The 26446-nt window shown below is 40.9% G+C and overlaps 1 protein-coding gene across 1 annotated transcript in view; it reads right to left on the bottom strand.

The window, feature by feature from the left end:
- TENM3 (teneurin transmembrane protein 3) overlaps window positions 1-26446 on the bottom strand; it is a 1937374-nt gene that overhangs the window by 1095402 nt on the left and 815526 nt on the right. The gene's annotated exons all lie outside the window — the stretch shown is intronic.

Genomic DNA, 26446 nt, shown 5'->3' with positions numbered 1-26446 from the left:
AAATCCTTCCTTAGTGAGCACCTGGCAAATTTCAAGTTTGTAGGGTTTACAGTTCTGGAGATTTTGTGATTTTGTGATTAATGTGTGAGTGGTTTTCATTTTTATATACATATACAACTCATGTCTATTTCTTTTCATTTATGATAAAAATATTTTATTTATCTTGTTACCATGCACATTTTCTTAGTAGCTTAACATTACTTGAGGGTCAGAGAACACTTTTGCTTGGCTTCTATATTTAGCTCAATAATTTTTAATAAAAAAGTCTAATCATGTACTTCATTAGTACTCTTTTTTAAAATCAGAGAATCAACTGTGTAGAAGAAAATATAAGATACGTGTATAACAGCTGTATAATATGAAATATATTACTCATATAAAGCTGTGTTATATCAGGAATGGAGAAAATAGATTTTAAAAACCTTGATGATTGGGAGATAAAGTAGAGGAAGATAGTTTAATGTATATAATATTTATTTTGTTAGCTTCCTAAACTTTAGACAAAGTGACAACCCCCCCCCCCCCTCTTTTCAGCTTTTAAGAGGTTTTGCGATCAATTAGCAAAGTTCCTTGCAGCTTTAAGTAAATGTTCTGTAGTCTAGGAACATTCACAGAAATATGTTACAAGATAGTCAATTTTCTTTAGTGATGTGACTTCACAATGATGTGACTTGGAAGCCTGCAGAACAGTAATATACATTGAGCTCAATGAGACATTACAATTTTTTCTAAACAAACATAAAAGGCAAAGCAGTTGCTTTTCCTCTCAAATTTTTCTACTTCTGAAAAGAAACCAAATATCTTATTTCATTTTCATAGTTTATAAATGATTAAGAGTAAGGGCAATTTAACTCAGCAATTTATTTTATATAGTGGGGCTATCTCCAAATCATGACTGGGTGAGAGTTTAATCTACTACTACTAGTACACTAGTAGTACTACTGTACACTACTGTGTACAATACTACTGTAGTGCATTTGCTCAGAATCAGATCTATCAGCATATTTGGAAAGACTATTATTGTCTAGATCACTCCTACAAGTGGTTGGAGTGAGTCATTGCAGTGATTGAATTTGAAAGAATGAAAGAGTGGGGGGCAAGAGATGAAGCCCCCCCCCCATGAGTGTGCAAACAGAATCAAGTGGGAGCCTGGTCATTCATTCATTCATTCATTCATTCATTCATTCAATTTTTTATGCTGCCCTTCTCCTTAGACTCAGGGCAGCTTACAACAGAGCCAACCTATTGCCCCCACAATCTGAGTCCTCATTTTACCCAACTAAGTAGGATGGAAGAGTGAGTCAACTTTGAGCCAGTGATGAGATCTGAACTGCTGATCTGCAGATCTAGCAGTCAGCTTTAGTGGCCTGCAGTACTGCACTCTACCCAGTGCGCCATCTCGGCTCATTATGATTCCTGGCTTGGCATGAATGAGATATATAGCCTACTGGAGAAGAAGAGGGCCAATGGGTTGGGGGAGGGGAAGTCTGGGTGGGTGGGTGGGAGAGCTGGAATATTATGGTTGTAACTAGTAGAAGTAGATATGGTGGGAACTGAGGGGTAGTCCACTCACAGGAATTAGGACTCACTGTTTCAAAGTGATACGTGTTCTGACCCCTCCACCTCAGTTCATGTACCTGGTGACTTGGGAAGTCAGGACCCTGCACTCAAGCTGCTGCTGTTTAATGCCAGGTCTATTATCAACAAAACTCCCCTCATTCATGATTTAATCAGGGAGGAGGGAGCCGACCTGGAATGTATAACTGAGACCTGGCTGGGCAAGGAGTGGAGGGGGGTGTCCTCCTCTCAGAGATATACCCAGAAGGGTTTCAAATATGGCACCAGCTGTGACCCCAAGGGAGGGGTGGAGGAGTGGCAATTATAGCATACAAGAATCTTCTTCCTCGCAGGATTGCAGGATGTTGGGTGTGGGTCTCTCCTCCTGAAGTTGGACTCAGGGGTTCAGTTGGGGCTACTGCTGATGTATCTGCCTCTCAGCTGCATTACAATGGCCCTGTCTGCGCTGCTAGAGGTGGTAGCCAGACTGGCTCATGGTGCTGGGAGACTTTAACTTGCCATCACTCCATGAATTCTTTGATGCAGCTCAGGAATTCATGGCTTCCATGATAACCAAGGATCTGACCCAAGTAGTTCAGGGTCTGACTCATAAGGGTGGGGTGGGGGGGTCACATATTTGATCTACTGTTTCTCTTGGGGCAATGGAGAGATGATCTGAGATTAAGGGGCATAGTTGTTTCTCCCTTGTCGTTTCTCCCTTGTCGTGGTCAAATCATTTCCATGTAGAGAGCATTACAGTAGTCGAACCTTGAGGTGATGAGGGCATGAGTGACTGTGAGCAGTGACTCCCAGTCCAAATAGGGCCGCAACTGGTGCACCAGGCGAACCTGGGTAAACACCCTCCTCGCCACAGCCAAAAGATGGTGTTCTAATGTTAGCTGTGGATCGAGGAGGATGCCCAAGTTGTAGACCCTCTCTGAGGGGGTCAATGATTTCCCCCCCCCCCAGGGTGATGGACGGATGGATGGAATTGTCCTTGGGAGGCAAAACCCACAGCCACTCCGTCTTATCAGGGTTGAGTTTGAGTCTGTTGACACCCATTCAGACTCCAACAGCCTCCAGGCACCGGCACATCACTTTCACTGCTTCACTGACTGGACATGGGGTGGAAATGTACAGCTGGGTATCATCAGCGTACTGATGATACCTCACCCCATGCCCTTGGATGATCTCACCCAGCGGTTTCATATAGATATTGAAGATATTCATGTAGATATTAAGGCACCCTACAAGGGAGAGACCTAGAGGTCAACCTCTGACCCTCCACTAACACCGACTGTGACCGTCTGAAGAGGTAGGAGGAGAACCACTGAAAAACAGTGTCTCCCACTCCCAACCCCTCCAGCCGGCGCAGAAGGATATCATGGTTGATGGTATTGAAAGCTGCTGAGAGGTCAAGAAGCACCAGGACAGAGGATAAACCCCTGTCCCGGGCCCACCAGAGATCATCCATCAGCATGACCAAAGCAGTTTCCATGCTGTAGCCGGTCCTAAATCCTGACTGTTGAGGGCCTAGATAGTTGGTTTCTTGCAAGGACTGTTGGATCTGGAGCGACACCACCTTCTCGACAACCTTCCCCATAAAGGGAAGGTTGGAGACTGGATGAGAGTTGTTAGGTATTGCTGGGTCCAGGGAAGGCTTCTTGAGGAGGGGGCACACAAGTGCCTCCTGGTAGGGAGCCGGAAAGGACCCCCTCCCCAAAGAAGCATTGACAATCTCCTGGACCCAGCTCCATGTCACCTCCTTGCTGGCCGAAACCAACCAGGAGGGACACGGATCCAGTAAACAGGTGGCGGAACTCACAACTCCAATGGCCTTGTCCACTTCATCAGGTGTCACCAGATCAAACTCCTCCCAGACTCGTTGTCAGTCGACTCTGTTATCCAATTGAAGTCGGGGTCCGCCCAGATCCGAGTGATTTTATCAGCGAAAAATGTGTTAAAATCCTCGGCACAGCTCTGCAAAGGCTCCCCAGCTCCCCCCCTGATTAAGAAGGGAGCAATTCACCCTAAACAGAGCAGCCGGGCGAGATTCTGCTGATGCAATCAAGGCGGCATGATACGAGCATCTTGCTGCCTTGAGCGCCACTTTGTAAGTCTTAATATGAGCTCTTACAGTGTTCAAGCGGACTTGGATTTACTCTTCCTCCATCGCTTCTAGACATCTCTTCTGGCATTTCAACTCCTGGAGTTCCTCAGTGAACCATGGAGCTCTTTGGGGTCTAGTACCACAGAAAGGTCGCAACGGCACAATCCAGTCAAGAGCTTCCATTGCAGCCTTGTTCCAGGCCACAGCAAGAGACTCTGCCAAACTGTGGATGAGTGCATCTGGTATAGCCCAAATGCTCTCTGAAAACCCTCTGGGTCCATTAGGAGTCTGGGGCAGAACCACCTAATCGGTTCCACCTCCCTGCGGGAGCCAAGAGAGCTGGGATTGGGAGACACCGTATTATGATGGTTCATTTTCTATCTCTCTATCTCTCTCGCAGTCGGTGTTGGTGGGAGGGCAGAAGTCAATTCCTAGACCCCTCATTTTCAGGGTACCTCAGGACTAAGTCCTCTTTCCCCTACTATTTAACATCTACATGAAACCACTAGGCGAGATTAGATCAACACCTCAAAGCTGTAGCTAGGGGGACCTCTGCACAGGTTTGACTAGTGCACCAATTGCGACCCTACTTGGATCGAGAGGCTCTTCTCATGGTAACATGGGGCTACCCTTCAAGAGTAGTCTTAGACTACAGTTGGTCCAGAATGCAGCTGCATGAGCTGTTGTGAGTATGCCCAGATACACCCACACACTACATCAATTCTTCATGAGCTGCACTGGCTTCCTATCAGTCTCTGGTCACAATTTAAGGTGCTGGTTATTACCTTTAAAGTCCTACAGAAAACTGTAAAGACACGGGTTTTTCAACAGGCCTGAGGGCACTGACCTCTGGGGATGAGTAGCGAGGTCAGCCCATGAATGTATGGATGGCTGCAATTATTTTAAATTGAAATGTTTTTATACTGATTCATGTTCATTTTTGTTGTGAGCCAGCCTAGAGAATTGGGCAACATAAAAATATAATTACTTAATTACTTAATTAATTAATTAAATATAAAAACAATTCCTTTCAGGAAATTATTATATCAACATTCTGCTTTGGGGCAGTTATTAAGCTTTAATACTGGACTCATTTTATACCCAGTGTTGTCCCAAACAATGTATGGATTATAATACTACATTTTTATTTATGTATCTTTTATGTGCAATAATACAAAAATAAAGTAAAACACAATATAGTACATGCAGTGTATTCATTCCTAGATTTTGTATTTCAACTAAAAAAATAAATAACAATTAAATAACAAAAAGCTAAGTCTATATTAAGACACATACATAGAACATACTTGTTTATTGCATATTTAAAGCCAATTATAAAGAATGCAGAGATTAGGTGCAAAGAAATTTAGTTCTAACTTTGTAACAAAATATAAAAAGCCAAATTCATGAGAAAATGCTGTTTTTCCTGACACAGACCAAATTATAGTCCTCACTGGTGAAATACCTAATCACATTCATTTTCAGGCCTTGTAATTTTAAGTGGAAATAAAACAATATATTTGCACTGAAAATCAGTACTACCTTTTAATTTCTAAACCAGCTAAGATAACAATTATAGAGATCACAATTATCCTATTTATCACACATTCTCCTTCATCCACATGATTAGCTTGCTGGGCAACACCTGGTTTTGCAGAAGGCGGACAATTACCCTAATTCTTTGTAAAACAATACCAAACACTCTAACTATAAGAATGAAAGGTCAACATGCTCCTGCTGATCCAAATTTGTCTTCAATTCCCTTTCCCATCTTCCTCATTATCCTGTCTAGAAAGGTGTGCAAGTAATCCCCTTGACTGCCCTTGATGTCAAAGGTGCTTTATGATTCCAGACAAAGAAAGTGTTAGCTGCAAGTGATGTGAATAAGTAGCAATTTGACCTTCTGCTATCAGCTGGACTACAGAAAGACTGAATAAGCCTAAAACTGCTGTAGTAAAAATAGAGTAGAGATGATATAAAATTGGGATATTGCATTATTTGTCATCATTTAGAATTTCCTCCTGGGGCCATTAGAATCATAACAATATCCTTAAATGTCACCTTTCTCACCAGGATGGGCATTAGAGTCCTACAGAAAAACAATGCATTTAGAAAGTATGTATTATGCTCAAGAATAATGTTAAAATCATAAACAGTTAACTAACCATCAAAATAAGAACGCGCGCGCACACACACACACACACACACACACTTCCCCCTTCCCATTTTATGCCCTACAAACCTTAAAATAGCTCTTGTAAAGCATAATGGTAACTTGAGTCATGTAAGCTACTGATCATTATAGCATCAGAAAAAGACAATATTTTGTCTTTCCCTTTGGATTTAGAGTGTGAATGGTGAAGCAAAAGAGAGTGAAAGAGTGAAACATGAAAAGCTTGATTTGTTAGGTCCCCTGCTGTCTGAGAAAAGATCAAAGCTCAGGAGGGGGCTGTAGAACAGCTGAATGCCTTGCACTGAAACATGGCCTATGGCAGCTGCTCTGGGCACACTCATGTAACACAGGTGTACCTCCAGCTCAACCTTGCCTGTTGAATCATGGGAGCAGGTTACGTTTTCTCTTCTTTCATTATTTCAACCTTAGCCACTGAGGAGATGTAAGTTCCATCCATCACAATGCACAAATTCACAGTGCAGAGATTCAGTGCAGACCTAATTAAAGCTTTTCCTTTCATTTGCAGAGATAATTAGACTTTCATCTCACCAGGACACTTCAGAAAGATCTATTCCTTTCTTCAATAAAAGCTACATCAAACAAAAGCAGATTTTAATCGCATTTTCTTTGGGGCATGAGTCAATAATGAAAGATGTCATGGGTAACAAAAATTGTGTTGCAAGGGGGAAAAAAAGAAGAGGAAAGCCTAAGCAATGCTCTTTAATTAACATCATGTTTGCAAACACCATTAATTTCCCTCATTAAAATGATTTTTATCTACAACTGATTGTTGATAAAGCAATCGATTTGAGTATCTCATCTGTTTCATCACAAAGCAGGAACCCCATCTGCTGTGCTTTCAAAGCGGTAATCATGCACAGCGATAAGCAATATGTGAGAACAATAAAAAATGCATGTGTGAATGTGTCAGAGATTTTCAAGGAAGAATATTGGGCAAAGGCCACCTTTAAACAGATCATGTATTAAAAATAATTTGATGTCAAGCCAAAGGATAAATATGTCACAAAGATCAGAGTTGCATAAATAACGAATGAATTAACAAGCTGAAGTGGGAAAGGTTGCATCTGTGATTAAGTAATAATGGTAAGCAGATATGGGGGGGGGGGAAGGACCATAATAAAAGGCCAACCACTTAGCTGCATTTAACACGGATCTACTCACATTTATGATGTAATACCAGATGACAAATGGGCATTGCTCCTTGGCTATGCCTTTCTAATTAGTGGTACACTAGAGCAGAAGCTTTTCTGTGGTGTCATGTTTACCGCTGGAGACTACATTAAGACCATATTATTGTTTTTAGTTTTTATTTATTTTCAATTTTTGATTCATATTCTCCACAAAAATAGTGGAACCAAAAATGAAAACTGATGAGACTGTTCAAAGCACAATAAAAGCCTGCTTTCTATAGATATTATATAATTCAGCCATTCAACTTATTGATAAATTAATGAATGAAAAGTGTAATGAAATGTGTAAATGAATGAATGAATGAATTAATTAATTAATTAATGAAAATTGTAAATAAAAAATAACATTTCCTTCTGAAATGTAATATGAACATATATACTATATTTAAATATTCAAGATGGCATTCAGCTGGTTCTAACCAGTTTGGGTGAACTAGTAGGGGAAATTTTAACTGGTTCACTGAAGTGACAAATATCACCTTCCGCTTCCCTTGCCCCCGCCCACCTGTTCGCCACTTGTCCTGCCCACTTGCTTGCTACTTGTCACGTCTATTCTGTCCACCCCTGTCCCACCTATATATGTTGCCTTTGTCACACAGACCAACTAATCATCCCACTCTGCTCAGCAAAGGTAAGTGTTTGGAAACTTCAGATCGTGCAGAATGCAGCTGCGAGAGCAGTCATGGGCTTACCTAGGTATGCCCATGTTTCACCATCACTCCGCAGTCTGCATTGGCTGCCGATCAATTTCTGGTCACAATTCAAAGTGTTGGTTATGACCTTTAAAGCCCTTCATGGCATCGGACCAGAATATCTCCGAGACCGCCTCCTGCCGCACGAATCCCAGCGACCGATTAGGTCCCACAGAGTGGGCCTTCTCCGGGTCCCGTCAACTAAACAATGTCGGTTGGCGGGTCCCAGGGGAAGAGCCTTCTCTGTGGCAGCACCGGCTCTCTGGAACCAACTCCCCCCGGAGATTAGAACTGCCCCTACTTTTCCTGCCTTCCGTAAACTCCTTAAGACCCACCTTTGCCGTCAGGCATGGGGAAATTAAACATCTCCCCTGGGCACGTTTAATTTATACATGGTATGCTTGTGTGTGTGTCTGTTAGTATATGGGGTTTTTAAATCTTTAAATATTTTAATTAATTGGATTATTATGATTGTTTCACTTGTTGTGAGCCACCCCGAGTCTTCGGAGAGGGGCGGCATACAAATCCAAATAATAAATAAATAAAATAAATGCCGCACTGCCCGCTCATCCTTCACCTTGGGTTGGGAGCCCAGGGACACACCATTCCTTGAGGCTCCAGAGTCTCTGACTGGTCACTATTTGCCTCAGTCAGGTTGGGGAATGTGTCATCACATGGCTCCAAACTTTCCTGGGGCTTCCACTTACATGCTGCTCATTCGCCATCCACCTCACTCACCTTTCTCCGCACCTTGATGGGGGGACACAGTGAGGCTCAGCCATCTTTTGCAATAAGCCTCCAGCTGCTGGTAGTTTTCAGTTGCCTTCTGAGCAGCTCCACACAGAAGGCCATTCTCCTGGCAAGGTCAGGCCATCAGTAGCATAGGCAAGCAATGGCATACACATATGCAGCCGGTGAGAATAATAGGACAGTAATAGAGGTGACAGGACTTCAGTCCTCTTTTTCAGCTTATAGTTTTCAATAGTTTTCGGTGCAAGAAGCTTACAGCTACCACCTCATTTTTGGCTCAAGAAGTCTCCAGCTGCCATCTTTTTGTCAGCTGGAAACCAGCCAGAAGCAGTGGCTGGAGGCATCTCATGCTGAAAACTATCAAAAATTACAAGTTGAAAAATAAGCTTTTTCATCACTGTTGTTGCCACCCTGTTCTTCATGTCGGCTGTGCATGTGCACCCCATTGCCTACCAGTGCTGCTCAAAGCTGTCTGAAGGCAAGCAGGTGTGAGGAACCAACAGGAAGGCTGCTAGATCTCTTTCCCATGTCTGGCCTGCCCCAACATTGCTTTTCTGCCTTCCATATGGCCATCCGCTTGTCTGCTTTCACAAACTGGCCAGAGGGACACCAAGAAGACTGCATGGAAGGCCAGCAAGCATGCCAGGGCTGCAGGAATGGAGTAGGCTGCTACCTCTCTTCCCAGTATCCCAATATGCTTTCCTGCCTTCCATGTGGTCTTCCGTTTGCCTGCCTTTGCAAGATGGCCACAGGGACACCGGGAGTGCCACGTGGAAGGCAGGAAAGCATGTTGGGGCTGCAGGCCATGGAGAATGGAGTAAGGAAGTCAGGTTGAGATTGTGGAAGGGGGTTAGGGGCAGTTAGATAAGCTGTGACTTCGCAGGCTCACCTGGCAGATCAGGGGCACAGCACTTCAAGCAGACAAGCTGCAGAGCAGAGACTGGGCAGGGCAGGGCGAGCCTGTTTGGGGGCATCACCAGTCAGCCATCACTACTGGTCCTCCAAACTACTGGAAGCCACTGCTACCAGCATGCCCGATTCAGTCCAAACCCGGAGCATTTCACCCCTGGATATTTGCACATGAAATTTGTTCTTCAAACTTCTAAAATAATTTCTCTCCACATTCATTTTGCAGGTTTGGCAGAACATTTTATAGCAAGCAAGGCCAATGGCCCATTCTAAAAATCAAGCCTATTTTATCTAAATGAAGTAATAGTGGAAAGTAGTAGTTTATCCAATTTAGATAAGCAATATAGTTCAGTGGAAGTCTTTGAAAGCTTGCTTCAACTTTTGGGTCCAAATTCAAATACCCTTCCATTAATTGGAGGATTCCAGTTCTCTATAATTGATTTCTTTTTCTGAAATAACTTCCTAATACTTGTTTCATTGTTTTCATTAATTTCAGTATAAGCATATCCAGCAATTCTCCGAGCGCTTCAGGAACGCCTGCCCCACCTCTACTGCAGCCCCTTTGCTGACAGTCCTGGACGAAAGCGCTCCCAGTGAAGGCGCTGCAAGAGGGGTGGGGCGGGCGTTCCCGAAGCACTCGGCAAAAGCACTCCCAGAGAAGCAGCTGCGAGAGCGCTTTCTCTGAGCGCTTTAGGAACCCCTGCCCTGCATCTCCTGCAGCCCCTTTGCTGACAGCCCTGGTTGAAAGTGCTCCCAGTGTGATACTTTTACCCTAAATCTACACAATATACCTTTTTCTCTCCCCCCCATCGAACCTGCTCACGTATTGACATGGCTTGGTCTAATATAGAAATAATAAATCAAATAATTGATGTTCAAATACTCAATGCAACTTGGGCAGACCACAACCCCCTCCTACTCACAATAAGAGACAACACTTACAATATTCCGCATAGATGGTCAATGTACTCAACAGTGATAAACCAAAAACAATTCCAACATAAAATACAGAATGATATCCCCCCTTTCATCCAAAGTAACTTCAATGGCGAGATATCCAACGAAATAGCGTGGGACGCCACTAAAGCATATATACGCGGTATTTACATCTCATACACAGCAAACAAAAACAAAGAAAAATATGCACAACTTCAAAAACTAAACATCTCTCTTCAAGAAGCAGAAAAGCTACTCTGCAATGATCCTAAAAATAACATAACTCTATTAGAAATAAATACGATCAAACATCAAATAAATTTAATAACACAACAACACATTGCTCAAAAGGTTAAAAATGCGAAACAAACATATTTTGAAGCGGCCAATAAACCAGGACGTTGGCTTTCTCTCAAATTAGCCCATCAAAAATCCGATAGAAACATAGATACTTTAGTTGACCCTTCTGGACAACTGAAAACGACCAATTCTGAAAAAAAACAAATTATCCAAAATTTTTATCAACAACTCTACCAAGTCTCAAATTTGGATGCCAATTTAATATCAAAATATTTACAAACAAACGAACAAACAACTATGATAACAGATGACCAAAGAACTCTTCTAAACAAACCAATTTCTATTTCGGATATTGAGGCTGCAATAAACAAACAAAAAAACAATAAAACCCCAGGACCAGACGGAATCCCATCTGAATTTTATAAATTTCATATGGATATAATGGCACCCATACTCTTAGACATCTATAACAATGCGCTCTCACATGCAAAACTGCCCGCGTCCTGGTTTGAATCCTATATAACCCTTATCCCTAAAGACATTGAAAATAGACACCATTTGGAGAATTACAGACCGATTGCATTACTTAACACTGACTATAAAATATTTGCATCAATAATTGCGGACAGACTAAAAAATATATTAAATAAAATTATCCATTCTGACCAAAACGGATTCCTTCCGGGAAGAAACATTTCCACAAACACAAGAACTATACTAAATGCCTTGGAATACTATGACAAAAATTATGATAAAGCAGCTGCATTAATATTTATGGATCTCAAAAAAGCTTTTGACAGTCTCCAATGGCATTATCTTATAAATCAAATTAAATTCATGAATTTCGGCTCCAAATTTTTCAATCTAATCAAAACTATTTATTCTACTCAATCGGTCAAAATTCTTTTTAACAATGATATTACCAACACAATTACTATAACTAAAGGTGTACGTCAAGGATGTCCTCTGTCCCCACTTATTTTTATTCTGGCCATCGAGACCTTTCTCAAGACTATAAGAAACAACTCACAAATTCACGGTATTATGATTAAAAAAGAACATTACAAACTGCAGGCCTTTGCGGATGACATTGTATTCATCCTACAAGATCCAATTCGAACAGCACCCATTTTATTTGACGAAATTTATAAATTTGGTGAAATATCTGGCCTACAAATCAATAAAAATAAAACACAAATTTTGACAAAAAATATGATACCAAAAGAGATACTTACCTTGGAAGAATTAATTAAAATAAAGACCACAAAAAAAAATTAAATATTTAGGAATTTGGATGACTTCGAATTATGCTACGATCAAAAAAGACAATTATGAACGATTAGTTAAAGAAATACAACAAGATCTTAATAGATGGTCAAAATTAAACTTATCTATTATGGGAAAAATAGCTGCCATAAAATCAAACATTCTTCCAAGGTTTCTTTACTTATTTCAAGTTGCTCCAATAAATTTGAATAAAACTTTTTTTAATACTCTTCACAAACAAGTAAAGAAGTTTATTTGGACCAAGAAGAAGGCCAGAATAAAATTGAAAAACCTTCAAGACCTTAGATCCAGGGGTGGACTTGGACTTCCAGATTTTTATATGTATTATCAAGCTACCATTTTAACCATGATTAAAAATTGGATTACACTCCAAAACTCAAGACTCTTAATTCTGGAAGGATTTGATCTTCTTGCTGGGTGGCATACTTTCTTGACAGCAGACTACCACAAAATACCCAAATACTTCAAAAATCATTACTTACGCAAAACACTAATAACAATCTGGTTTACTATAAAAAAAAATTACTACACCTCAATACCAAAATGGATATCCCCCAATGAAATACTAACTTTTCCCAATCTCTTCTCGTACTCTAAAACTCTGAGATACCAACAACTACTCGACGAATCAGATGCTCTTATTTCTAAACAACAATTGAACAATCAAGGAATTAATATAGATTGGTTAACATATTTACAAATTAAACTAAAATACGAACAACACAAAAAGCAATTTGGATTTCAAAATAATAATGTAATAGACACGATTCTTTTCGGTCCTTCTACAAAAATGATCTCAAAATTGTACAACTACTTACTAATCCAAGAAAATCCCGAAGAGCAAGTGAAATGTTGTATGATAGCTTGGGCTCAGAATTTTGGATACACGATTAACTTAATTGAGTGGGAGAAAACATGGACATCAAATTATAAAATGACAACTGCAATGTCTTACAAGGAGAACCAAATCAAAATGTTTTATCGTTGGCATTTGCCCCCAGCAAGAATATCCAAAATGTTCCCCAACTTTTCACCGACCTGCTGGAAGTGCAAGATCAAACCTGGAACCTACTACCACACATGGTGGACTTGCCCAATTGCACAAAAATACTGGACAACAATTCAATCCCTAATCGACCAAGTCATGTCAATCAAATTACCACTCAAACCTGAGCTCTATCTTCTGGGGATATTCAGACAAAACCTTACTAAGACACAAAAATACCTTATACTACAAATTATAACTGCAGCCAGAATATCATATGCCTCTCTTTGGAAATCTGATCAAGTACCCTCTTTCTTTACAATAATTACGAAAATTAACGAATGTGCTGAAATGTCTAAAATAGCAATGGAAGCACAAAACAAAAAAGACTCAGAATATTACGAAGCATGGGAAAGTTGGCATAAATGGGTTTCTCAGAAAAAATACAAAAAACTTTTATTGTAAAGTTCATACGTTACCACACCCAAAAGTACCTTCAACACTTAAATTAATATTAAAATAAATTAGAAAAGAAGCACCAAAAACTAATCAAATTTGCAACAAGAAAATATATCAAATCTCTTTTTATCTGTTTTCTAACTAACTTAACACACACTATAAACATACTGACTACTTTCAGAATGACTAATCTTTATACACACCCATTATATCACCTATATACTCCCCACTCAACAATTGAACAAAAGTCGTCCATAAAAACGTCTGCATTAAATGCAGATTCTTCTCTCTCTCTCTCTTCCTTTTTTTTTCTCTCTCTTTCTTCTTTTCTTTTCTCCTCCTCTTCACAGCTAGAACTTTAATGCCAATATATGTATACTAAGAAATACCACATTTGAGTCATTTCCATATATAAATATTAAGATTAGTTATTACATTTCTTCTAAGACACTTGTGTATTATAACTCATTTGTATCACAATTCTACTATAAATGTTTTGTTTTTGAATTCTCCCTCCCCCCCCACCCTATCCTACCCCCAACTTTTCGTTCTGTCCCCCCTTCCCTCAATCCCCCTCCCTGTTTTTAATTATGCTTGTAAATAAATAAAGTATTTTTCAAAAAAAAAAAAAAAAAAAAAAGAAAGTGCTCCCAGTGAACGGGCTGCAAGAGGGGTGGGGCGGGCATTCCCAAAGCGCTCGGAGAAAGCGCTTTTGCAGCCGCTTCGCTGGGAGCGCTTTTTCCGAGTGCTTTGGGAACACCTGCCCCGCCTCTCTTGTAGCCCCTTCGCTGGGAGCGCTGTCAGCAAAGGGGCTATGAGAGGGCCACTTGAAGCTGCCTGCCAGGATCCTCACTAGTGGCCAGAGGAGGAGGAGAAGCTGCAGATGCCACCACCGCAGCAGCCACCACCGCAGCAGCCACTACCACAGCAGCCACCACCACAGCAACCACCACTGCGGGAGGAGCCGCGTCCCAAGGTGGGAGGCAAAGGAGGAGAAAGTCGGAGAGAGGGACGGATTGGGCAGGTAGGGGGAAGCAGTGGGAGGCCAGGGGTGTGAGGAGGCTGGAGGCGGGCGAAGAGGTCTGAACTCTCGTGCCCGAACATGGCCTCCTTCCCCACTGAGCCTCCCAGCCACAGAGGAGGTGTGGAAACTTTTGCAAACTTCAGAGCCTGGCGCAGCTCCTCCCGCAGCGGTAGCTGCAGCGGTGGTGGTGGCTGCAGCTTCTCCTCCTCCAAGCAGGTGGCAGGTCCTAAGTGGGCTCCAGGTTCAGGTGTGGTTCTCCCCCCCCACGGAATCCCTGCGGGGGCTGTAATTAAATGGGAAATCCCAGCAGTGACAGTCACAAGGCAGGGGAATCCCTGCGGCAGTCAGAGAGTGCACGCGCAGTACGAGAGCACACGCACAGTACAACAGTACACACACCTGGGCTCGGGTTCATAAAATGAAAATGGTTCTTAAGACAAGGCAAACAAATTGTAAACTCCGGGTTCGAATCACGAAACGTTTGTTTTAAGGGGTGTTCGTAAGACGAGGTATCACTGTATTTGTAAAGTTTATATTGCAGATTTTATAAGACTTCAAGACAGCATGCCAAATAATTTCCTCTCTGACTGCTTTCCATGATAAGAACTCAGAGAGATGGATTGTGCTGAGAGACAGTGATTGCTTTATAGGAATCCAATAAAATCCTATGGCTGAATAGAGAATTAAATCTGGTTTCCTTTCTCCTAATCCAACATATAAACAACTACACCATGCTGGCTCTTTTATCTTGTCCTAGAACTAGAGGGGAGAATATTCTAGATTTAATTTTTACAAATGGGAACCGAGTTTCAGAGGTTAAGGTGGGAGAAATCTTAGGTTGCAGTGACCACCTATGTTTGTGGTTTGATGTAAAAACTAATTGTGAGCAATCCTATACTGCAACCAAAGTATTGGATTTCAGAAAAACAAATTTCAATAAAATGGGGAAATATTTAAATAATGAATTAAAGGGCAGGGATAAAATGGCAGGAAAAAGTGCCCAGTGGATTGTATTAAAGAAGGCCATCTTAAGAGCCAGAGTATGTAAGGCAAATAACTAAAGGTAAAAGGGAGAAGAAACCGCTATGGTTTAGTAATGATGTAAGGGCTATAGTCAATGAAAAAAAAGTCTGCCTATAGGAGATATAAAGAGTCTGGAAGTACAGCTGACAGAGAGATATATAAAATGAGACAGAAAGAGGCAAAACAGATAATATATGCTGCTAAAGCCTCAAAAGAGAAAGAAATTGTCAAATCTGTGAAGAAGGGGGATAAAACCTTTTTCAGATATATTAGTGATAGGAAGAAGAAAAACTGCAGCATCACAAAGTTTAGTACTGGAGATAATACATACATTGATGGGAATAAGGAGGTCGCTGACCATTTGAATAGCTACTTCTGTTCAGTTTTCTCAGAAGGCAGCTTACAATAATATATGGGTGGATATAGCATTGCTTCCACCTGTATGTAGGGATTCAGCTCCAGTGATCCTAGAGGCCGATGTCTTAGAAGAACTTGAACGATTAAAGATAAATAAGGCAATGGGTCCCAATGGCATCCACCCCAGGGTTCTTTAAGAACTCAGATATGTGATTGCTGCCCCCCTGACTGATTTGTTTAACCAATCCCTGCTAACAGGAGATATTCCTGATGATTGGAGAATGGCCATTGTTGTGCCTATCCACAAGAAGGTCAGTAGAGAAGAAGCTGGTAACTACAGGCCAGTTAGCTTGACATCAGTTATAATTAAAATGATGGAGACTCTACTCAAAAAGAGGATAAATCAGCACCTAAAAAACAATAACTTATTGGACCCAAATCAGCATGGCTTTATTGAAGGCAAATCATGTCAGACTAATCTCATTGATTTCTTTGATTATGTCACAAAGGTGTTGGATGAAGGTGCTGCCGTGGATATTGTCTATCTGGAGTTCAGCAAAGCCTTTGATACGGTTCCACATAAAGAGCTGATAGATAAATTAGTGAAGATTGGACTTATTCCCTGGATATTCAGTGGATTTGCAGTTGGCTGAACTGTAGATATCAGAGGGTTGTTATTAATGGCGAGTATTCTGAGCAGAGACAGGAATCCTCAATCTGAATATTGTATTGGCAGTTCTGTGTTAGCAAAAACTTCAGAAGAGAAGGATTTAGGGGTAGTGATTTCTGACAGTCTCAAAATGGGTGAACAGTGCAGTCAGGCGGTATGGAAAGCAAGTAGTATGCTTGGCTGCATGGGTAGAGGTATAACAAGCAGGAAGAGGAAGATTGTGATCCTGCTGTATAGAGCGCTGCTGAGACTACATTTGGAATACTGTGTTCAGTTCTGGGGATCTCATCTACAAAAAGATATTGATAAAATTGAACAGGTCCAAAGACGGGTTACAAAAATGGTGGAAGGTCTTAAGTATAAAACTTATCAGGAAAGACTTATTGAACTCAATCTGTATAGTCTGGAGGACAGAAGGGAAAGGGGGGACATGATCGAAACATTTAAATATGTTAAAGGGTTAAATAAGGTTCACAAGAGAAGTTTTTTCAATAGGGAAATGAACACAAGAACAAGGGGGCACAATCTGAGATTAGTTGGGGGAAAGATTAGAAGTAATGTGAGAAAATATTATTTCACTGAAAGAGTAGTAGATACTTAGAACAAACTTCCAGCAGACGTGGTTGGTAAAGTTGGTAAATCCACAGTAACTGAATTTAAACATGCCTGGGATAAACATATATCCATCCTAAGATAAAATACAAGAAATAGTATAAGGGAAGACTAGATGGACCGTGAGGTTTTTTTCTTCCGTCAGTCTTCTATGTTTGTATGTAACTGTAAATCAGCAACTTTTAATAGATGTGGCTCCAACATCTAAGACATATGTGAAAAATACATTCCTAGTGCTAAGATTAAATATATGGAACATATTTTATTACTATTTCATCCTTCCTTGATAAAACACAACAATCTGCATTTTCAATGCGTTTTGATTTTCCTTGGGGAAAAAAGCATGAAATAATTTAGAATGAAACAATTGTATGGGAAAAAGGAGCTTGCATTTAGTTTCAGGTCAACTATAAAGGGTTACACTTTATCATAGTTGTTCAACCAGTTAATGATAATTAAAATAAAATATTTATGGAACTTTGCATGAATATAGTCACCCAATAGAACTCCTATTGAACCTAAATGTCATTCCCATTAAGGCAAGTGAGTCAGCAGTAACATAATCAAAACTTTAATTTAAATCCATGTAATATCCACATCTCAGAAATGTGTGCAGCTAGGTTTAGGGTTTGACACCAGGCCAGGAGAGGTGTGGTGGAAGTGGTGATCAGCGAGTCTCTTTTGGTTTGGTTTTCAATTTCTGGTTGTGAGACCCTATTTCAAATCAACTGCTCTTTATTTGGCAACTATTCACAATCCAGCAAAGGCTCTGTCTAATAGCCAGCCCTTTTATAAGGAGCTGCCATACAGTCTACCAATCAGCAGTCAGTATTTTTCCCTCTAGAATGGAGGACCTGACTGAATCCTATGTGCTTCAGTCTGAGAATGTAACATATACAATTAATACAGGGACTCCCACCAGGCTGTGTACTGTCACCACTTAGAAACATAGAAGATTGATGGCAGAAAAAGACCTCATGGTCCATCTAGTCTGCCCTTATACTATTTCCTGTATTTTATTTTAGGATGAATATATGTTTATCCGAGGCATGTTTAAATTCAGTTACTGTGGATTTACCAACCACGTCTGCTGGAAGTTTGTTACAAGCATCTACTACTCTTTCAGTAAAATAATATTTTCTCATGTTACTTCTAATCTTTCACCCGACTAACCTCAGATTGTGCCCCCTTGTTCTTGTGTTCACTTTCCTATTAAAAACACTTCTATATTGAACCTTACTTAACCCTTTAACATATTTAAATGTTTCGATCATGTCCCCCCTTTCCCTTCTGTCCTCCAGACTATACAGATTATTATTATTATTATTATTATTATTATTATTATTATTATTATTATTTATTAGATTTGTATGCCGCCCCTCTCCAAAGACTCGGGGCAGCTAACAACAATATAAAAAGACAATGTAAACAAATCTAATATTAAAAACCATCTAAAAAAAACCCTTTTTTTAAATAAAAAAACCAGTCATACATACAAGCATACCATGTACAAATTCTATAAGCCTAGGGGGAAGAGAAATTTCAATTCCCCCATGCCTGACGACAGAGGTGGGTTTTAAGGAGCTTGCGAAAGGCAAGGAGGGTGGGGGCAACTCTGATATCTGGGGGGAGCTGCTTCCAGAGGGTCGGGGCCGCCACAGAGAAGGCTCTTCTCCTGGGTCCCGCCAAACGACATTGCTTAGTTGATGGGACCCAGAGAAGGCCAACTCTGTGGGACCTAACCGGTCGCTGGGATTCGTGCGGCAGAAGGCGATCCCGGAGATATTCTGGTCCGATGCCATGCAGGGCTTTATAGGTCATAACCAACACTTTGATTTAGTTCATTAAGTCTTTCCTGATAAGTTTCATGCTTAAGACCTTCCACCATTTTTGTAGCCCGTCTTTGGACCTGTTCAATTTTATCAATATCTTTTTGTAGATGAGGTCTCCAGAACTGAATACAGTATTCCAAATGTGGTCTCACCAACGCTCTATACAGCGGGATCTATACTTCGGAGTCTTCGGAGAGGGGCGGCATACAAATTGAATAAATAATAATAATAATAATAATAATAATAATAATAATAATAATAATACTTCTATTGTAGGATCTGAAAAAATGGACAAGGTTCTTGACCCTATTACTGTAGACAACTGTCAACTAGGTCATTGTCCCTCCTAGTCAATAAAAGTCTCCAGGACAGTGATTAGCAGGTGTGTCCAGGCAGTGATAAATTCTTCACTGCTGTTCTGACCCAGCCTTCGCAAGCAATGAGAAACCATTTACTCATGAGTAAAACAACCACGTTGTTCCAATGTTCTCCTCTGTACTCATATGTACATCTGGGATGGGCACCATCTGTTCCACCCCGCTCACTCAGCTCAGGCCCCAAAGACAGCTGCCTCTCCACTTGAGAGCAGACAGAAGGCTCTGCATCTGCCTCTATTTCTGTTTCCTCATCAGAGCCTTCCAAACCCTCCCAAGCTCTTCCAGGTTTCCACTCCTAATCTGACTTGGCTCCTAGCTCTGCTGGCAGCTGATGGACCATAACAACTGCAGGAAAGAATGTTCCTAGGAATTTTAGAAGGATCCCTCTTTAAAAAGCCATCTTTGATCCCATCTGCCTGTACTATTTTTGGGAAGTTGGTAGAATAGGTGGTTGCTTGGCAGCTTCAGAGAATCCTGGATGAAATGAATTATTGTAGTACTTTCAGTCATGATTTAGGTTTGGTTAAAAGACAGAAACATTGTTTCCATAGGAAAGACATTTCAGTTTTTTGCCACAGAAGATGGAGGTATTGCAATAATCTTTGCTGTCTTTGACTTCTCAGCAACTTTCAATATTGTTAACCATGGTATCCTTTTGGGCCATTTATGATGTCTGGAGCTTGGTAGCACAGTCTTGCGCTGGTTTATCCCGTTTCCAAGGACAGTCCCAATAGGTATTACTAGGGAATGAGAGATCCAGCCCACGCTGCCCTTTTGTAATTTGCTGGAGGCCTCCACTCCAATTTAACAGTTCCATGAAACTGCTGCGTGAGATCATCATGGGTTGAGGTATCAGTATGCTGACATTATCCATCTTCATATCTTCACTCCTGGAGACTCAAGTGATGCTGTCCCTGCCCTATTGCAGTGCCTGGAAACTGTGGGGGCTTGGTTGTGGGACAACAGACTTCAGCTGAAGCTTGGCAATAAGGCAAACCATGGGTACTTGGAGCTTCAGTATCTGGGACTTTGACATCAGTTATGGAGGGGTTTGAACTACTCCAGACAGTCCTAGTCCACAAGGTTATGCTTGAATTGCAACTCCTGCTCAAAGCAAGTGGTAGTCATGGCTTGTAGAAACTTCGGAATTTTGGGTTGTGACAGTTGCAGTCTCTCTTGGAGTCCCTGTGTTTAGTCATTCAAGCCCTAATCATTTCATGTCTGGACTACTATAGTGTGTTCAACTTGGGGCTATCCATGTAGAGCACAATGCAATATCAATATCACATGACTTGGATCCAGGCTACTTGAAGAACTGTCTTACTCTAGTAGGACTGGCCTATCCCACCATGCTGGTAGAAGAAGCATGCTGTAGACCTCATTTATCAGGAAAGAGAGATAGAGAGAGAAAGGGAGAGGGAGGGAGGGAGGGAGAGAGAGAAAGAGAGAGAGAGAGAGAAGCTGCCCAGAGTTGCCTCATGATGGCTTGCAAACAAATTTAATAAATAAACATTATTCTAGATTAGATTTATGATAAAAAATGAATTTGCTTTGTAACTTTCTACTTGAAGTAGTCATACAGATTTCCACTTATTGTGGACAAACCACATTGAAACATTATAATGAATTTAGGTGAAGAAAACTTAATGATTGAACACTAAACAGGATATTCAGTAGTTTATGAAATTCAGAAACATGCTGAGTTCTGTTGTACAATATTTAAGATGGTGGAGAAGGATTCAGGAAAACTACTAAATTCAGCCATAGAAGTTCACAGGAGTCATTTTCTCTCACTCCAAACTATCATACATAAAAGATAGAAGCACTATGTATGCACCCTTGGACTTTTGCACAAAAGACAGGGTATGGACCAATTAAATAAATATCTAATTTTAATTTAAAATATACAAGGTATGAAATTAGAGGCTCAATAAAAGCAAATATAAATAAACACTATACAAATATAAAGATATCAGCAATTTAAAACTGGGATTTGGGATCAAAATTTGATAGAAAATGCAACATGCAATGTATTATGGTTTTATATTAATCTTGTATTATGGTATTATATTAATCTTTTAAAGAGATATGGCTGTTTCAAATCTGTTTCTATCTCTAAGTGAAGTATTTGCTGATTGTTTTAATATAAAATATGGTTGTAAATTTCTGATAGAGAATGAACAAAAATGTTTCTTTTAATTTTTCATAAAAATATAATCTTATAGAAATAATGAATTTTAAATGAATATACATCATTTTTGGAGAGAATATACCTTTTTGAGTTGTATACAGCTAATTAATTATTTTTAGTTGTACAAAGAAAAACAAGCAACAATCTAAGAACAGATATAATTCATTATTACATGGACAAGAAGTCATCCAGAGACAAGCTCAACTTGAAGGTTGTTTTACTATAGGAACGTATTCCAAGTTTGATACTGATTGTGTTTTTCTTGCTTCAACAACATAAAGTAAGCAATGTACAAATTTTTAATATGTTTGTGAGTGACATAGGGGAAGGTCTGGTAGGGAAGGTTTGCCTATTTGCCGATGACTCTAAAGTGTGCAATAGGGTTGATATTCCTGGAGGCGTCGGCAATATGGTAAATGATTTAGCTTTACTAGATAAATGGTCAAAGCAATGGAAACTGCAGTTTAATGTTTCCAAATGTAAAATAATGCACTTGGGGAAAAGGAATCCTCAATCTGACTATTGTATTGGCAGTTCTGTGTTAGCAAAAACTTCAGAAGAGAAGGATTTAGGCGTAGTGATTTCTGACAGTCTCAAAATGGGTGAACAGTGCAGTCAGGCAGTAGGGAAAGCAAGTAGGATGCTTGGCTGCATAGCTAGAGGTATAACAAGCAGGAAGAGGGAGATTATGATCCCGCTATATAGAATGCTGGTGAGACCACATTTGGAATACTGTGTTCAGTTCTGGAGACCTCACCTACAAAAAGATATTGACAAAATTGAACGGGTCCAAAGACGGGCTACAAGAATGGTGGAAGGTCTTAAGTATAAAACGTATCAGGAAAGACTTAATGAATTCAATCTGTATAGTCTGGAGGACAGAAGGAAAAGGGGGGACATGATCGAAACATTTAAATATATTAAAGGGTTAAATAAGGTCCAGGAGGGAAGTGTTTTTAATAGGAAAGTGAACACAAGAACAAGGGGACACAATCTGAGGTTAGTTGGGGGAAAGATCAAAAGCAACATGAGAAAATATTATTTTACTGAAAGAGTAGTAGATCCTTGGAACAAACTTCCAGCAGACGTGGTAGATAAATCCACAGTAACTGAATTTAAACATGCCTGGGATAAACATATATCCATCCTAAGATAAAATACAGAAAACAGTATAAGGGCAGACTAGATGGACCATGGGGTCTTTTTCTGCCGTCAGACTTCTATGTTTCTATGTTTCTACAAATCCAAACTAAACTTTCACCATTTGGGGGGAAAGTAATAAATATTCATTTTAAAAATTAGAAATGACATTTTTTCATGGAAATGTAAATCTATTCTATTTTAAAAATCAGGGTGTGAAGATAATTCTCTTTTATTTAGGTGAGAGTTTTCACAAAAATAGTGTCTTGCTATTTGTCTTGGATAATTAATGACACATCCATGAGTTAATAAGTACTTCATTTAAAATTCCAGTCAAATGAATGCTGAAATACAGTGCTTGTATCACAATAAACTTATTGGACATAGACCCTCAAGCATGCATCCATTAGACATAAAGTAGAATGTCATGTATAACAGATGCATGTTTTTAACTTATATAGCAATAACATATTAACAACTGTTTCTACTATAGATATTTCTAAAAGAGATTCATTTCGTACAGTAATTTCTATCAAAACATTTAATTAATATTGTATAGACCAGTGTTTCCCAACCTTTTTGGAGCCGCGGCACATTTTTCATATTTTCAAAATCCTGGGGAACATTGGGGGGGGGGGGGGGGCGCTAAAAAAAGTTTGGACAAAAAAAATCTCTCTTCCTCCCTTTCGCTCTATTTCTCTCTCCCTCCCTCTTTCTCTCTTCCTTCCTTTCTCTCTCCATCCCTTTCTTTCTCTCTTCCTTCCTTCCTCTCTGTCTCCTCCTTCCTCTCTCATCTCTTTCCTTCCTCTCCCTCCCTTTCTCTCCCTTTCTGTCTATCCTTTCTATCTCTCACCCCTTCTCCCTCTTTCATTCCCTTTCTCTCCCTCCCTTTCTCTCATTCCTTTCTCTCCCTCTTTCTTTTCTATCTCTTTTTTTATCTCCCTCCTTCATATCTTCTTTCTCTCGCCCCTTCCTCCCTCTTTCCTTTCTCCCCCTCCCTTTCTCTCTATCCTTTCTACTTCTTACTCTTTCTTTCTCTCCCTCCTTCATTCAATTTTCTCTCCCTCCCTTTCTCTCTCTTTCCTTTCTCTCCCTCCCTTGTTCTCCCCTGGGGCTGCCTGTGTCTGCCCTGCACCACCCAACACGGACAGCCAGCCCCCGGTCGTCGGTTCGTCGCCCCCCCCCCACACGGAGGGAGATCAGCCACTGGAGGGATATCGGGCTGGCGGGGGCGGCGAATCCACCTCCCCACCCGGGTGGAGGGAGATCGGGCTGGCGAGGGCAGTGGATCCGCATCCCCAGCCGCGCGGAGGGAAATCGGGCAGACGGGCAGGTGGCCGTGGCTCCCTGCGGGTCCCTGGAAAAGGGTGCGCGGGGGGCATTTTGGGGTGCGTTGGCGTGCGCAGTCTACAGGGAACGGTGCCCGGGGCCGCTGCAGTCGGCAGCCTGTTTCCGCTGCCAGTGCCCTCCCGCCGGGCCCCAAAGGACACTTGCCGCCAACGCCAGGGAAGGCGGGAAAAAGGCGCGAAGAATGAAGCTCTCCTTCTTCCTGCCTTCCTTCTTTGGGGCGCAGCAGGAGAGCGCCAGAAACCGCGGCATCGGGCAGGAGCCGGGAGGTCGGAGGCACCGGCAGCACCCCGCCCAGCTGGAGTTGTCGCGGCACACCTGGCCGTGTCTCGCGGCACACTAGTGTGCCGCGGCACACCGGTTGGGAAACGCTGGTATAGACAAACTTCCTCAGGGGCTTTATATTTATATTTTTAGAAAGGCTGAAAATTATTTGAGAAGATAAATAGTTGTTGATGGGGTCATTTCAGGAATATGGACAGAGCTGTGATTTATATTTCCTAAATAAAGTTGTAAGACAGAAATACAAGGGAGTTTAGGACATTCTTTATTAATTTTAAAGAGGGCTTACAATTATGCTTTTCAGAAAAAAATTACATTAAAAGGGAGTTGAGATAAATGTGTTAATGGTACTCTGAACCTAGCTTTTCCAGGGCTTTTTCCACAGAAATCTTCATGAAGATGAGCCCTGTTCTATCATTACAAAAAGTGTACAGCCGACTACACACCTAATGGTGAGCAGCCCTCAGATTGTGCTAGTGCCATTAGTGAGTAATTTACTCTCTTACAACTTGATTGCCTACAATGGTGAGAATAACATTATATCTATCTCACAAACCAGCTCTTAAATTATGTCAACAGTGCAGTTTTAGGGAAGCAGTGGTTCATTGACTCACTCATGCTGGATTTGGTTGTTAGAGAAAGCATGTCCTGTCCCGCTTCACATAGACTCACACCCTCAAAAGTTGTAGTCTTTATTGGGATTATGCCAATTCCAGTTAGTGTTTCTATGGAATAACTTCCCAAACAGGAACTAGTGCAAACCCCAAACAGAGTCCAACTCTCCCTTCTCAGAGCACAGCACAAATCTGTCAGGCTCTCCCCACAAAATTCCAGGTCACGGATGAGTCCATAAATTAAACAAAAATCACCAAGCCAAAATACAAATACAAATGTTCCCAAAAGGTTTCAAAAAGCCAAGTCTATAGCCAAGTATAAAGCCCAAAATAGCAAAGAATCCAATTCCATAGTTAAGGCATGTATTCAGGAAGTTGAATGTCCCCCAAGGTAGCGTACTGGGACCTATGGTCTTCATTCTCTACATCAATGACCTTTGCGATCTCATCACAAGCAATTGTGTTCTTTTTGCAGACGATGTAAAACTCTTCAACACCACTGATAACACAACTACTCTACAAAAAGACCCAGACTTAGTTTCTGACTGGTCCAACCCATGGCAACTCCAAATCTCAACCAGCAAATGCTCTGTCCTACACATCAGCAAAAAGAATCAGAACTTCAAATACAAACTTAATAAACAAATTATCATAGATAATCCTCACTCGGTCAAGGACCTTGGGACACTAATAACTAAAGATCTAAGTGCCAAAGCCCACTGCAACAACATTGCTAAGAAGGTCTCAATAGTTGTTAATCTAATCCTACGTAGCATTAACACCCTCAAAAATGTCCAAAGATACTTCACCAGAAGAGCCCTTCACTCCTCTACCCATAACAGAATACCCTATGAAACTAGACTTACAATCCTGGGTCTTGAAAGCTTAGAACTACGACGCCTTAAACATGATCTAAGTATTGCCCACAAGATCATATGCTGCAATGTCCCGCCTGCCAAAGACTACTTCAACTTCAACCACAACAACACAAGAGCACACAACAGATTCAAGCTTAATATTAACCGCTCCAAACTTGACTGTAAAAAAATATGACTTTAGTAATAGGGTTGTTGAACCATGGAAGTCATTACTGGACTCTGTAATATCATCCCCTAACCCCCAACATTTTACCCTTAGACTATCCACGGTTGACCTCTCCAGATTCCTAAGAGGTCAGTAAGGGGCGTACATAAGCGCACTAGAGTGCCTTCTGTCCCCTGTCCTATAGTCTCTCCTATATCTCATATTTCTTCTCGACTATATCCTTTATAGCCTTCATTGTTATTATTGTGTATTGGACAAAATTAATTAATTAATTAATTAATTAATTAATTAATTAAAAACATGCATGAAATAGACAAATTGTTTGCAGTGTTGCTCTGCTCCATGTGCTATGCTAGATAAGTTGCTAGTTGGTACAACTCATTAGAAGGAACAAGGCTGATGCCTCACAAATAACTGCACTGATCTCCACTGAGCCTGCCTTATTTCTGCCCTATATGCTGTGGATCAAGTAGAGGAGGCAATTCTTTTTCAACTGCTGCGGCCAGATGCAGTTGTGCATCCCCCTGCACTTCCAGTGGGGCCTCAGAATACCTGCAGCTGCCC

Source organism: Erythrolamprus reginae, chromosome 7, assembly GCF_031021105.1.
Source record: "Erythrolamprus reginae isolate rEryReg1 chromosome 7, rEryReg1.hap1, whole genome shotgun sequence".
Taxonomy (NCBI): domain Eukaryota; kingdom Metazoa; phylum Chordata; class Lepidosauria; order Squamata; family Dipsadidae; genus Erythrolamprus; species Erythrolamprus reginae.
The sequence above is the reverse complement of the archived record's forward strand: the minus strand, read 5'-3'. Positions and strand labels throughout refer to the sequence as shown.